This window comes from Saccostrea cucullata, unplaced genomic scaffold (genome assembly GCF_032062105.1).
Source record: "Saccostrea cucullata isolate Sc308-1 unplaced genomic scaffold, CSIRO_AGI_Scuc_v1 ctg2396, whole genome shotgun sequence".
Taxonomy (NCBI): domain Eukaryota; kingdom Metazoa; phylum Mollusca; class Bivalvia; order Ostreida; family Ostreidae; genus Saccostrea; species Saccostrea cuccullata.
This window is the reverse complement of record NW_026920555.1, coordinates 48685-62378: the sequence shown is the minus strand read 5'-3', so window position 1 is coordinate 62378 and position 13694 is coordinate 48685. Positions and strand designations below refer to the sequence as shown.

Here is a 13694-nt window from a genome sequence, read left to right as displayed (position 1 = left end):
TACACTATATTTAATAAAAATGTTAATTGGGTGTGGCTGTGGGCCCCACCCTGACCTCAAACTCGGAAAATTTTTGCGCCTTGATTTGTATAACCTTTTTGTTTTGATAAAAAATTTTGTCACTCGAAAACCACCGTCAACCACTAAACTACATGCAATATTTATAAAATATCAGTTATCATCATTGTGTGAATACTTACCCATAAACTATAAGAGCTATCGATATCTTCATATTCGTCCTCCAAGGTAATCATACTGTTGCTGTTACCAAATTTGGTAATTAATGCAATTTTTTCATGAAAATCTTAAATGGGATCTTTTTTTATCATTTTTATCAAAATGATAATCTGCACGTCAGAATTGCTTCATAAAAATTTGGTTAACTTTGCACACTAGAAAGAGATTCTATAGCTTACAAGATAAAATGAACTTTGACTGAATTTAAGAAAGAAGGGAGTAAGCATTTGTTTTAGATGATTTGAGTGAAAAACTAATAAAAACTCTCCGAAGTATTAGATACTTACTTAAACGACTATCGTAGTGTGTTTTTATTAAATTTCTGAAAGATTAATGATACGTATGACTGAGAAAAATATTTAAATGAAGAGTTTATGTATGTCTGACTTTTATCATGTTTATGAACCTCATGTGCCGTATTCAAATGCACAAAATCTTCTAATATCTTAAAATAAAGATGGTAATCAGTAGATTCTGACCGATTAAAACAAAAAATTAATGGTTTTTGCATCATTGATCAATACTCCAGCCTGATTGGTGTAATACTGGAAAGGAAATAATGAAAATGTAATTCATATCCTCTGTATCAGGTAAAAAAAAATATTACAATGGAAATCAAGAAGCAATTCCATGATTAAAGAGAGAGAGAGAGAGAGAGAGAGAGAGAGAACATTTGAAAATTAATCAATCACATTAAAGGTTTATTGCAAACGGTTGGTTTCTTTTTCACAAAATCTTTTGGATCGAAAAAAAAGACCTTGAAAATTGGGAAAAAAAATCACTTCATATCTAAATCAATTTGTGTCTCATTAACCGTCTACAAAAGCGATACGCAACTACATTGTTTCGTTGTTTGCACGGAGAGAAAATGATTTGGTTACCTTTTAGGTAAGTTATTTATTTGTACAATACTCTATTTAAAAAAAATTCTTATAAAAATCATTTGATGAAACGATAGAGAAGAAAAACACCTTATATATAATTGTCAATTCGTTTTCAATACTAATGTACAGCATATTGTAACTAAAAAGATGTTATAAAAAAGGCACCTGAACAGGTAAGATTTTTTTATACATTCAATTACATTTACTCGCACATGTGTATTTCAAGACCCTGTTATTAATAGAAATTGAATTCAAAGTGTTCCTTAAAATTTCCTTATTTCCAAAAATACTTTTTACACCTATTCAAGGTAAGTAAATGCATGCCGGGTCTCAGTGGTAGATACGCTGAAAAATATTGCATCTTTAACTCATTTTCTTTGATCAGCATTCTGTTTTTCTCTCCCTTTTTTTTTGTTTGTTTTAAAGGCACTTTTCCATTAAAAAATGTTCGTATCAAATTTTTAATAAGTAATTTTTTATTTTCAATAAATTCTTTCATTTTCCAATCTTTTTTTTTCTTACAGAGTACAAAGAATACATATTTATTTTTTACTCTAATACGAAGTTTTAATAAATTCAAATATTTTGTTTTATATTAGAAATGTTATTTTGAACAATTTTGACTCATATTTTTAATTAAATTTCCCGGGTTTAATCCCACAGTGGGACTTGGAGACCGGTCCCTCGGATGAGACCGTATAAACCGAGGTCCCGTGTCGCTGTAGGTGCTGGCACGAAAAAGAACCCCACTGCTCAATGGCCCTAAGTGCTGAGTATAGGACAAAATTTGCAGCTCTCCACCGGCAAGTGGTGGCGTCTCCATGTGAGTGAAAAATTCTCGAAAGGGACGTTAAACAATATAAATCAATCAATCAATCTATTAGATATAAATGTTTATTTGACGAGGTTATAAAGAATTAATCTTTTCTTTTCTTTTTTGTTGTATCTAAAGCATGGAGGTAAACCAATTCTATATCAAAATTGAACATTTCTGGAAAAAAAATAAGCATCGACAAACACATTTATTTAAACTCAAACTGACACAAACAATAAGAAGACTGGGGTAGCGAAGTGGTTAACGTTCTCAATGTTTGGCATTGTTATACTCAGAGAAAAAATCGTCCCTTTATTCCGTTAATAGAGAAAAAATCAACACAATTTATCTAGATGCTGAAGGGTTTCTCCAAAAATAATCCAAAAATATACCATCACAATAGAAAAAAAAATTAATAAAATCATAGCAAAAAACCCTAGTGCTAGAAGTCTACACTCAGATAATTTATTTAAAACAAAAATAGAACAAGCTCTGGTGTTATACATGTACATACATTGTAAATTTATAAAGCATTCTCAATAAATCTGCAAGATATTATCGTTATTTTAGAGTCAAGAAAAATGCATAGCAATAAGAATAATACATAAAGAGCACAAATAATAAGGTTTAAGGCCTAGGATCTCACACAGGCCAGCTCCTCTGTATCCTCCATTGATTTAAGGAGGCAGCTCCCCATTTTTACACCCTCCAGCTCAAGAAACCAATTTATGAGCAATCAACTACCGTATCCCTTACGGACGACAACAAACCAAACAGGGTGCAAGTCTCCTCTCTAGTGAAATTATCACAATGGCCAATTAGTAAGTAATTTACCATAAGATAATGAATATACTGTAAATGTAATTTTTACACAGGATCATAATTTCATGGAATAACAATTTCTGTTCAATTTTTCGGGTAAAATTAATGAGTAATCCATATTCTAGATAAGTTTATGCCTACGATGTACTTGATCATAAAGTGCACAGGTTGTATTTTGTTGGGAAAATGATTCTTGTGTGCATGATGCAAAACAATACCTTACCGAGTACGTTTTTCAACTACATAATATATTTGAGAAATAATACGTATACCTTGTAGATCACCACAACTCCAACAATTCAAATGCTAAAGTTCAAAGAGAAAAACAAAACAAGATGTGTTTTTGAAACACTGATGCCCCTGTATCGCAGCTTATGGAGACGATCATGGTTTCTCAGATGCAAACAAAACTTCATGGTCAAGGCCTAAAGGTTAAAATTGCTGGTATCAATTCAATGGACTGTCTTCTTCTAAGAAATACACCTGTGAAATATAAAAAGCCTGGTACTTACCATTCAAATGTTAATGTCCAGGGTTAAATTTTTTTAATGGGTCAAACTATAAGGTCAAAATCAAATTTCTTTTTACCCAATGATAGGTCTTTTTACAATGGGTGCTGATGTGAAGCATGAAAGCCACAGCACCATCTGTTTAACTGTTTTTGCTTAAGTTGTGTTTATTTTTTGTAAAAGTGGGTCAAACTCAAAAATGTTGCGCACGGTGTTGGTACACATTGACGTTACGTCAAAATAACGTTAAAATGTCATACCGTTGTTATAACGTTTAGAACCTAATACATGCATATTTTATATCTTTAACTCTTTACAACTTACTGAACTGTTCACGTCATAGAAATAGAAATTTACCATTTCCCCGCAAGCACCATTTAGCGTGGTACACGTTTCTCTAAAGTTAAGCGTAAATAATACTATGACGCTATATTTTAATACAAAAAATTCTTTTCTTCTTTGATGAGATTTTTGCAAGTACAAAATAGAAGGAAATTGGCAATAATTCGATTTAATTGCTGAAAATTAAATCGCATTATTAGAGAGGCCCATATTCGGGGTTATCGGGTCATTAGTATTTCTCCGTTCTTTCAACTTTGGTATTTTAGTCGAATCCTTAGGACTTCCTTTTCCGTTAGAGAATGAAGGGGAGCAGACATATCCTGCATCTCAAGATAAAAATTTGTTTATTTATTTTTTAATGTGTTAAAAAATTCATGTTATGCATGAAATTTAAGAAGAATGTTTCTAGCAATCTTTATTTTCTTGTGTATTTGCATCATTACCTACATGACTTTTCGGATGTTTTTCGATTTTGAAAAACCACATGCGTAATATAAAACAAATGTCGTAACGCTTAGTCAATATTTGAGCAAAATATAATAATGATTTTATTTAAAAAAAATTGTCGAAGTCTTAACGCTGAGACAATATTAAAAATAATAATAATAACTTTATTTTAGGCCTATTTCTATATTGTTTTTCTTATTCCAAAGTCGGTAGTTTCAGAAAATGCCTAGAGTTAAACCCGCTGCCAAGCCGGCGAAGCGGAAATCAGCACCTACGAGCGGGCCTAAACCAAAAGTGGGATCAGTCGAATCTACAGAAGTTTCGTCTGAGGAAAGCATACCCTGTACAGACATTATTGTTACCATGGTTACGACAAGTGTCAGGAAGTGTGGTTACTTTTTTCACTAGTTCCAGCAATGAATCTGATTTCAATGTAGAGACAGCCAATCATGTTGATACAACAGGTAATGAGATCGATGGTATATGCGGTAGTTTGGGGGAAAATGCTACAGAATAAATCAAACATAAAATGTTGAGGGCTAATACATTGATTTAGGACAGCTTCTGTCCAATCCGGTCCTGATGGTTGATAAGCAAACACTAACAGTCTCTAATGGTCAAGTAGTAATTGAACTGAAAGGGTTACAGTTAAAATTACAAATGTACAGCAGTGGACTGATGCATTTTTAATTTTCTCTTCAGTATATGCCACAGTACACCCTACATAATTTCTTTGGCTTGTTTAATTAAACCCACACTGTTTGTGTAGGGGCTAGCAGATAGGCTAACAGATATAAGGTGGCAGTTTTATAATGGTCAATTTCAAATGAGAATTCCAAGAAATTCAAGTGTTTCATGAAAATTTGATCAGGAGCTTTAGCTTCTGTACATGGTACCATCGTTTATTGCCCGGTGCAAAACCTTCCGTTGGGGGGGGGGGGGGTAAATGCTATGACTATAACAATTATTGGGTTTGTGTGAAACAGCAGTGCCATTAATTACATAAATGTTTGAATTGTAGCGGGCCTCATCCATTTAAAAAGGCCCGTCTGCTAAATATCAAGATGCTTCTAGAGATTTTTCAGGTCAAAGGTACCCATTATAATACAGGAACCAGAGACTTTCAACAAGACCACTTCAGCCTTGAGCATGATTCCCCAGTGCAACACAATCTGCAGGACCTAGGTTATTCCCCAGTTAAAGTAGAAATTTATGCAGCTTATTTACAAAACTCTGATTATAATAGGAAGAGTAAAGAAATTTTGCCAAAGGGGTTTTATGAAGGTTTCTAAATTAATGGTCAAAAGGGTAGTTACTAATTGTTTTAATTTAAAGTCAGCTAGGGATAATGAGCTTGGAATTCTGAAAAAAGTTTAAAAAATTATGCTGGAAGAGTTACTGGCCCATTCCATTCAAGACCCTTTCCCAGTCTTAGGCTTAATTCAGCTGTAGGTTTAGTACCGAAAAAAGATGGATTATTTAAGTTGATTCATCATTTATCTTAACCAGAAAACTTGAGTGCTAATTCCTTTATTGATCCATCTTGCTCCTCAGTCAATTACTCCTCATTACATGATGCAGTTAGGTTACTAAGTTTGTTAGGTAAGGGGGCCTTGAATTGGGAAAAATGGACCTCAAGTCTGCATTTAGGTTGCTTCCTGTTCACCCAGCAGATCTTTAAGCTTTTAGGATTTAAATAAATATTTTGTGGTGTCTTGTAGTCTTTTTGAGGAATTTTCATCATATTTAGAATGGATATTGAAGCAACAGTCTGGTGAGAAATCTGTTGTGCATTACCAGTACTAGTACTTAGATGATGTTTGGTTTCCTGGTAGGGCAGGTAGGAATACACGTGATGAACTCATATCATTCTTTGTGGGGCTATGCGAGCAGTTAGGTGTCCCCTCAATAGCTGATGATAAAACAGTGTGGCCTTCCACTCCCCTGACCTTTTTGGGTTTTGAGTTAGATTTGTTTGAAATAATGTTAAGAATCCCAGTTGATAAGTAGAATAGTTTAAAGGATTTGAGCAACAGTTTTATGTCAAGAAAGAAGGCTACCCTAAAAGTATTTAAGGCTCTTGCAGGTTTGTTGAATTTTTGTTTGCGTGCCATTCTGTTAGGCCGGGCATTCACTAGGCATAATTCATGACATCATGCAAGGGGTCTGTAAACCACATCACTTTATCAGGGTTTCTGTGGTGATTAAGGAGGACTTGAAAGTGTGGCTTACTTTTTTAGATTTGTTCAATGGCTGCTGTTACTTTCCACAAATTGACTTTGTAAACAATGATCAACTCCAATTATTTACTGTTAGTTCATGGATTTCAGAATTATGTTGTGGCACTTTCTTCAAGAATCATTGGTTGTTTTTTAAGAGGCCAAGTGAATGGGTTGGTACTAAAGTAATCAGGGACATAACATTTTTTAGCTTGTTCCAGTTTAAACAATATACAGTTCTTTTTTTTATTTATACAAAATTTTATTCACATAAGTGAATGGGATTGGGCAGCAGGCAAAGCCTATTTTAGCCCTCTCCCTATACAGTTCAAGGCTTGTCTTATTATCTTGTGGGTCACATCCGATTTGGCATCCTGATGAAAAATAGATAATAGATAATCTGTCATATTCTAAGGTAAGAACATATCTGTCAGGTACAAGCTTTAAATGTCAACTTGATGGTACTTGAGACTTTGTTGTTATGAAAAAGATGGTGGTAGGCATGTCATGACTGCAAAGTTCTGTAGATGCTAGATTGCCAATTATATCAATATTATGGCATGATTTTGGGATTTCAACAAATGGTGATGCCATGATTACTAAGAATAGAAATTTCTGTGAAATTCTTTCAAAATGTTACTCCTCCTACAGTTTTGGTCTTATTTCAAGATAACTTGGCACACAGGTGGACTATGCTAGGATACATGATTCTGTGCATCGGTTTTTATATTGATGAGTGGCAAGGATCATTTTTCTATTTATTGCTGTTTTAAAGTTTCAGGTATCAACTGCTACTTTTCTCTTCCTTTGTTTTAAGTATAAACCAGTAGAGCTACAGTCTCGACAGAGACTTCTGGTTTTGGTTATGCTAGAAAAAATGGGGGGGGGGGGGGAGTTCCAATTTTGGGTTATCCAGATTGAAAGCTAATATATGGTGGCAGGGAAAAGGCGGCATGAAATGGTGACATCTCCTCCCAAAAATCAAATTTATGTTAAGGTATGAAATTATAATCTGGTTCTACATTGCAATGGCAAAGACATTGGTCAAATTCCATTATGTGTTTAGCATTATAGCATAAATAATTCTTTTGATTCAATTTAAGTTCTGTTATCAAACAACAATTATGGAAAATTATTTGATTTCAGATATTACCTAGATTGATTTGGCGTACTGCTAGGGACAACCTTGCTCTTTCTAAAGTTGGGTTTTGAGTTTATAGCTTTGTTGTTGGCCCATCAAGGGGGGTATATTTGTTGCCCAGAGTTCACTTTGGTTGATCATACTCTACTTTAAGAGGATGGGGTGCACTTGTCAGAGCAAGGCAATGAGATATTTTTTGAAACTTTGAGGAAAGCATTGAATAATTTTAAAATGTCAAGGGTGGGCTTTAATGGCCATGGCACTCTATTTCACTGACTAAATAATGTAAAGCACACTAAAATAGACACACAATAGATGTAGCTGATGTGATTGTTTTATACACATTTGTCTTAGTATGCAATGTTAATTTATTTGCTTTGCCATTCTTTGAAAAGGAGGGGGGGGGGTTATCATAAGCGTTCAGCTACCGCCATTGTGGCGGTGGACACATAGTGTCCATTGGCGCAATCTTTAGCTGAACTTAAATAGGGTTATATTTAGTGAGCATCTGTTCCCAGGGCTCGCTACAACTGTACATAATTATTTTCAATATGTGTGAAATTTCAATTTGCTTATTTGTGTCAGACTGGATGAAACATTTGCAATGTATTATTTGCCAGTAGGTTGCTTAACAGCTTCATTTGTATATTTGCTTATTTCATATTCATTTCTATATTTGCCTACTTCATGATGATTTTCATTTACATGTATTTGCCATTTGGGTTGTCAAAATCACCCAATGTATTTGCCCATTTCATGATGATTTTCATTTACATGTATTTGCCATTTGCCATTTGGGTTGCCAAAATCGCCCAATGTATTTGGGTCGGTAACCTTGGTTACGATTGTAACCAGTAACTAAATGTAATTTCCTGAAAATTGTAGTGCTGCCATGGCCATTATTCGCCATTAAACTTTTAGAAATTTATATATGTGTGGTTTTCTCTAATAATTCGATTTAATTGCTGAAAATTAAATCGCGTTATTAGAGAGGCCCATATTCGGGGTTATCGGGTCATTAGTATTTCTCCGTTCTTTCAACTTTGGTATTTTAGTCGAATCCTTAGGACTTCCTTTTCCGTTAGAGAATGAAGGGGAGCAGACATATCCTGCATCTCAAGATAAAAATTTGTTTATTTATTTTTTAATGTGTTAAAAAATTCCCACCCACCAACACCCTATATGTAATGTATGAATATATAAAATAAATTGTCTGTTTGGTGTCAATTTTCTGCTGCCTAAATTTTTCTATTTTCAGCCTTGTACATCTCGTAGTTCAACACCTTACTTCGTCATGGCGCACTGCATGGATGTAACCTCCGATGGCTGTTGATGTAACCAACTGTTACCGTACCCGCACCAATGAAGTTACAACTCTCTAGATGCGTTCCAAAATCTGTCGTTGGACTTGAATAGTGATTTATATGTGAACCTTGTACATCTCGTAGTTCAACACCTTACTTCGTCATGGCGCACTGCATGGATGTAACCTCCGATGGCTGTTGATATAACCAACTGTTACCGTACCCGCACCAATGAAGTTACAACTCTCTAGATGCGTTCCAAAATCTGTCGTTGGACTTGAATAGTGATTTATATGTGAACCTTGTACATCTCGTAGTTCAACACCTTACTTCGTCATGGCGCACTGCATGGATGTAACCTCCGATGGCTGTTGATGTAACCAACTGTTACCGTACCCGCACCAATGAAGTTATAACTCTCTAGATGCCTTCCAAAATCTGTTGTTGGACTTGAATAGTGATTTATATGTGAACCTTGTACATCTCGTAGTTCAACACCTAACTTCGTTATGGCGCACTGCATGGCTGTAACCTCCGGTGGCTGTTGATGTAACAACTATTACCGTACCTGCACCAATGAAGTTACAATTCTCTAGATGCCTTCCACAATCTGTCGGTGGACTTGAATAGTGATTTATATGTGTGTGAGTATCTTGCCCCAGAACTCACTGGTGTCTTACATGTGACTGATTTTTGTACGATTCCCGATTTGTATGTATAATGGATGGAATAAGACTATGCAATCTTTAGCTGAACTTAAATAGGGTTATATTTAGTGAGCATCTGTTCCCAGGGCTCGCTACAACTGTACATAATTATTTTCAATATGTGTGAAATTTCAATTTGCTTATTTGTGTCAGACTGGATGAAACATTTGCAATGTATTATTTGCCAGTAGGTTGCTTAACAGCTTCATTTGTATATTTGCTTATTTCATATTCATTTCTATATTTGCCTACTTCATGATGATTTTCATTTACATGTATTTGCCATTTGGGTTGTCAAAATCACCCAATGTATTTGCCCATTTCATGATGATTTTCATTTACATGTATTTGCCATTTGCCATTTGGGTTGCCAAAATCGCCCAATGTATTTGGGTCGGTAACCTTGGTTACGATTGTAACCAGTAACTAAATGTAATTTCCTGAAAATTGTAGTGCTGCCATGGCCATTATTCGCCATTAAACTTTTAGAAATTTATATATGTGTGGTTTTCTCTAATAAATTAACAATTAAATGAATTTTTCAAAGTGCGTGAAAATGCGTGATTGCGGGGAAACGGTATATGCATGATTTTGCGTTAGAAATAGGAAATGGTATATGCGTTAAAATGCGTGACTGCGGGGAAGGGGGTTAAATGAATTTTATTTTACAAAAGTATATATAAAAAAAAATAAAAGGGCACATAATGTTTAATGTTAGAACTTCTTTTTTGAAATATTTAGATGTTTATTAATATATCTTAATAATAAAATTTTTATTACTGAAATGCCAAAGGCACTCAGTGAATATTCCTCTTTCTATTTATTTTTTTCACTTGTCTGTCTTATAAGGAGAAAATTTAATATATAAGTAGTATTCCCTTTCAACCTCCTTCAATATTTTTTTTTCAGTTATGTCATTAAAACAGGCGCGTAGCATTGTTTTTGAAAGTGGGGGGGCCAACCTGAGCAAAAATTTTTTTACTTACCTGAAAAACTTGACGAGCAAAAAAAAAAAAACAAAAAAAAAACAAAAAACAAAAACAAAAAAAAAACAAAAATTAAAAGTTGCCCGAAGTCGAAAATCCTATTTCGTGTGTGTGTGTGTGTGTGTGGGGGGGGGGGGGTAGTGGCTAACTTTTTTCAAGACCAACTATCTTTCAATTGAAACTTTTGGGGTAAATTTTCTTTATAACACTACCCTTTGCTGAAATGTGGGGGGGGGGGGGGCAACCTTCCCTTCAGTAAACATTTTCTATAGTAAAGGTTATGTCGGGAAAAAAGTGGGGGGGGGGCTGGCCCCCTGGCCCCCCTGATACTACGCCCCTGTAAAAGTCTTTTATTTCTATAAAGCGTCCGCATGCGCTTTGGGTGTATAGATAAAAAAAATGAGAGTTAAAATTTTTATACTTCCTACGTTTCAATGGAACTGGTGTCATTTTAAATTTAAAAAAAAAATAAGTATCAATTTAGTATATTGAGGGGATGAAAAAAAAGGAGGGATGGAGACGTTCCACCATAATTGAAAATCTGGTTTATCACGAAAACTCTAAAATCATTTTACTATTTTTTGGTGAAAGAAGGGGAGGCGGGGGGGGGGGCTGTTTTAATGCATACTTCGTTTAGTAGGGTATTTTTTGTGGAACGATATCATTTTGGGGTTTTCATATTTTTTTTTCCTTTGGTATACATGTACACATGATGATTAAGTGTAACAAATATTAATTAGTGAAAGAATCTCCAACAAGCTCCGGGGTTGAATATCGAGGACGGGTTGGGATGGTTTCTGCATGTCCACAAGTACTTGTAAGCTGGTACTATGGACCTGATTTGGAAAAGCCACGGCGATAATAATTTGACGCTCGCGACGTCATGTGTACGCATTGAGTAAAATGACGTTTTTTGTACCTGTGACAAAATGGCTACACTTTTACTGATGCTTTCATTTATTTCATGTAGACCATTACTGTAAAGATTGTGTAATTACTAATTGCAGCATTAAATGTTCTTTCAAGCTACATACATGATTGCTTTATATCTTACATCAATTTGTATATTTTTGATATGTTATTGAGACATATTTAGTAACAATACACTGACTCGTGCGTGCATAACAAAATGGCTACAGTTAAGAAAGCCTTCCTAATATTTACGTTGGAAAAGTAATATAAAATATGTAATCCAATTAATCTAAGAAATATATGTACTAAAAGATTATTCACCAAAATTAATATTTGTCTGGGATTTATGTCTGGTACACGTCTCCATTTCGGCTAATGTCAGTGTAAGGAAACGATTTTGTACTGTTAGACATTTTACTTACGCACTGTAGATCCAGTCTAAATTCATGAATCTGATATAATGATGTTAAAAACTCAACAATATCTTAAAGAATGCATATATTCTATTGTATCCCCTAAATTTCATTTAATTCAGAGAGTTGTAAGTGCATTTTTTCATACCATTTAGTTGCGCTACCAATAATTGATGTAACGTCGGACACGGCAATTTCGCCGTAAATGACCAATACTAAGTAACGCCTCGTCATAGTTAAAATAATTTTAAATTATTTAAAAGAAAATTTTAAGAATTATTCATTACTTGAGATAACATAATTAATTTTATTTTTAATTTAAAGTAAATATGACATCGCGAAACCGCCAATTTTTTTTCGACATAAAGAGTTAGATATGGTGGTACCAACACCGTGCGCAACGTCAAAGGTAAATGTCAAATGGTCAAATTTAGAGGTGCCCAAAAGAAAGTTCTTGTCTCAAAGAGAAAAACTGTGAAATAGGAAAAGCATAGTCCCACCCAAGCTTTGGTGGGAAAGCTTGATAGGCAGACAGAGAAAAAAAAACAGAGACGGATGGACATGACAAAAACCATATTCCCCTGAATTTTTTATAAGGGGTACATAAACATGCTGTAGTGGTAATTAAGAAATTAAGAACCACAATGCAAGAAAAAAAAACCATTCTCTTTCTTTATTTTATATGAATCTGTAATAAATTTTAAATAATGTAAAAATTAAACAATTGATTTCGAGATTATTTGTTGTGTACACTGTAAAGAAGTCATTTCTAATCAACCATCTTAATGTTTGAAAAGATCAATTCAGTTCTAAGGAATTGATTCCTCACATCAGTCTATTTTAATTTTTACAGTATATTTTGAACTTAAAAATACTAATGTTCTTGGGAATCTATAAAATCCACCAAAGAACTACCAAAAGATATCCAACAACGAGTATGTAGTTTTATTTTCTTCAAATAATGCACAGTGGATGACAAATTATTTTTGTTGACTTATCAAGAATTTAGACCTCCTATTTCTTACATGAAGATGACCAATAAGAAAACTTAGTATCCAGAGAAATGAATGATTTACAAAGCAGCTGAAGTTTCAGCAAATACATAAAAGTAAGCTGTCATGATGTAGCATTCTTCGACCTTTTCTATATTTTCGTAAAAATGCAGATAGAGAGTTACCGGTATTTCAGAATGAATTGTATAAAGTAGCATTTAATGTGTATTCTTCACTGTTTCTATTTCTTTATATGATAGACCAATTCAAGCTATGCTGTTATGAATGGGACACCAATGGAATTAGATGTGTGCAAAATGCCAGAGAGCATGGTTCGGAATTTAACACACATGCCAGCTCTTCATCCAACCATGATTATGGTAGATTTAACAAGTACGAAACCCCCCTCCCCCACCCCCGAAAAAAAAGTATGCCTATGATCGTTTATCTGTATTGTTGCTGATCATAAAATTTATAAACTAAAGGAATGATATTTATTTAAAAAAATCACTGCCTAATACATTGTACCAGGGCACCAACGATAGTTAAAAACGTGGGATAAATCGCCTTATGGGCAAAGCCCATTAGGCGTAAATTATCACATTGTTTCCAACTATTTGATATCCCTGGCTAAGTGTACCAACTAGACAGTGATTCTTTATACATATATTTCCATTGAAATAAGATTGAAAGTTTTATCTTCATTAGCTCCTGACCTATTTCTTGCCTAAATATAAATACCGGTAGAATGATCAAAGTATCAAGTCTACGAACTTTCAAAGATTTATCACAGAGAAAAGAGATATAAATATAAAATTATTGATTTGTATCTATGTTTTGAAAGTACACGTATATAGAGCTAATTAATTAATTAAATTGTTTTCTGAATTTCATATATTTAAAAAATGTACCCTCTTGAAAGGCAATTCATTTGATTTTTAATATTATTATTATCAATTATTATA

The 13694-nt window shown here is 33.9% G+C and overlaps 1 long non-coding RNA gene across 3 annotated transcripts; it reads left to right on the top strand.

Annotated features, from left to right (window-relative positions):
* The first annotated feature begins 163 nt into the window (after positions 1–163).
* On the top strand, positions 164–13129 carry LOC134251004 (uncharacterized). Of its 3 annotated transcripts, none has more exons than XR_009988646.1 (5): positions 164–2756; positions 3037–3188; positions 12591–12672; positions 12769–12845; positions 12990–13129. It is a non-coding gene; the product is annotated as an uncharacterized LOC134251004 (long non-coding RNA). The 3 variants fall into 3 exon arrangements; XR_009988652.1 differs by having other exon boundaries at positions 3037–3201; XR_009988650.1 differs by lacking the exon at positions 12591–12672 and having other exon boundaries at positions 12740–12845.
* Positions 13130–13694: the final 565 nt, after the last annotated feature.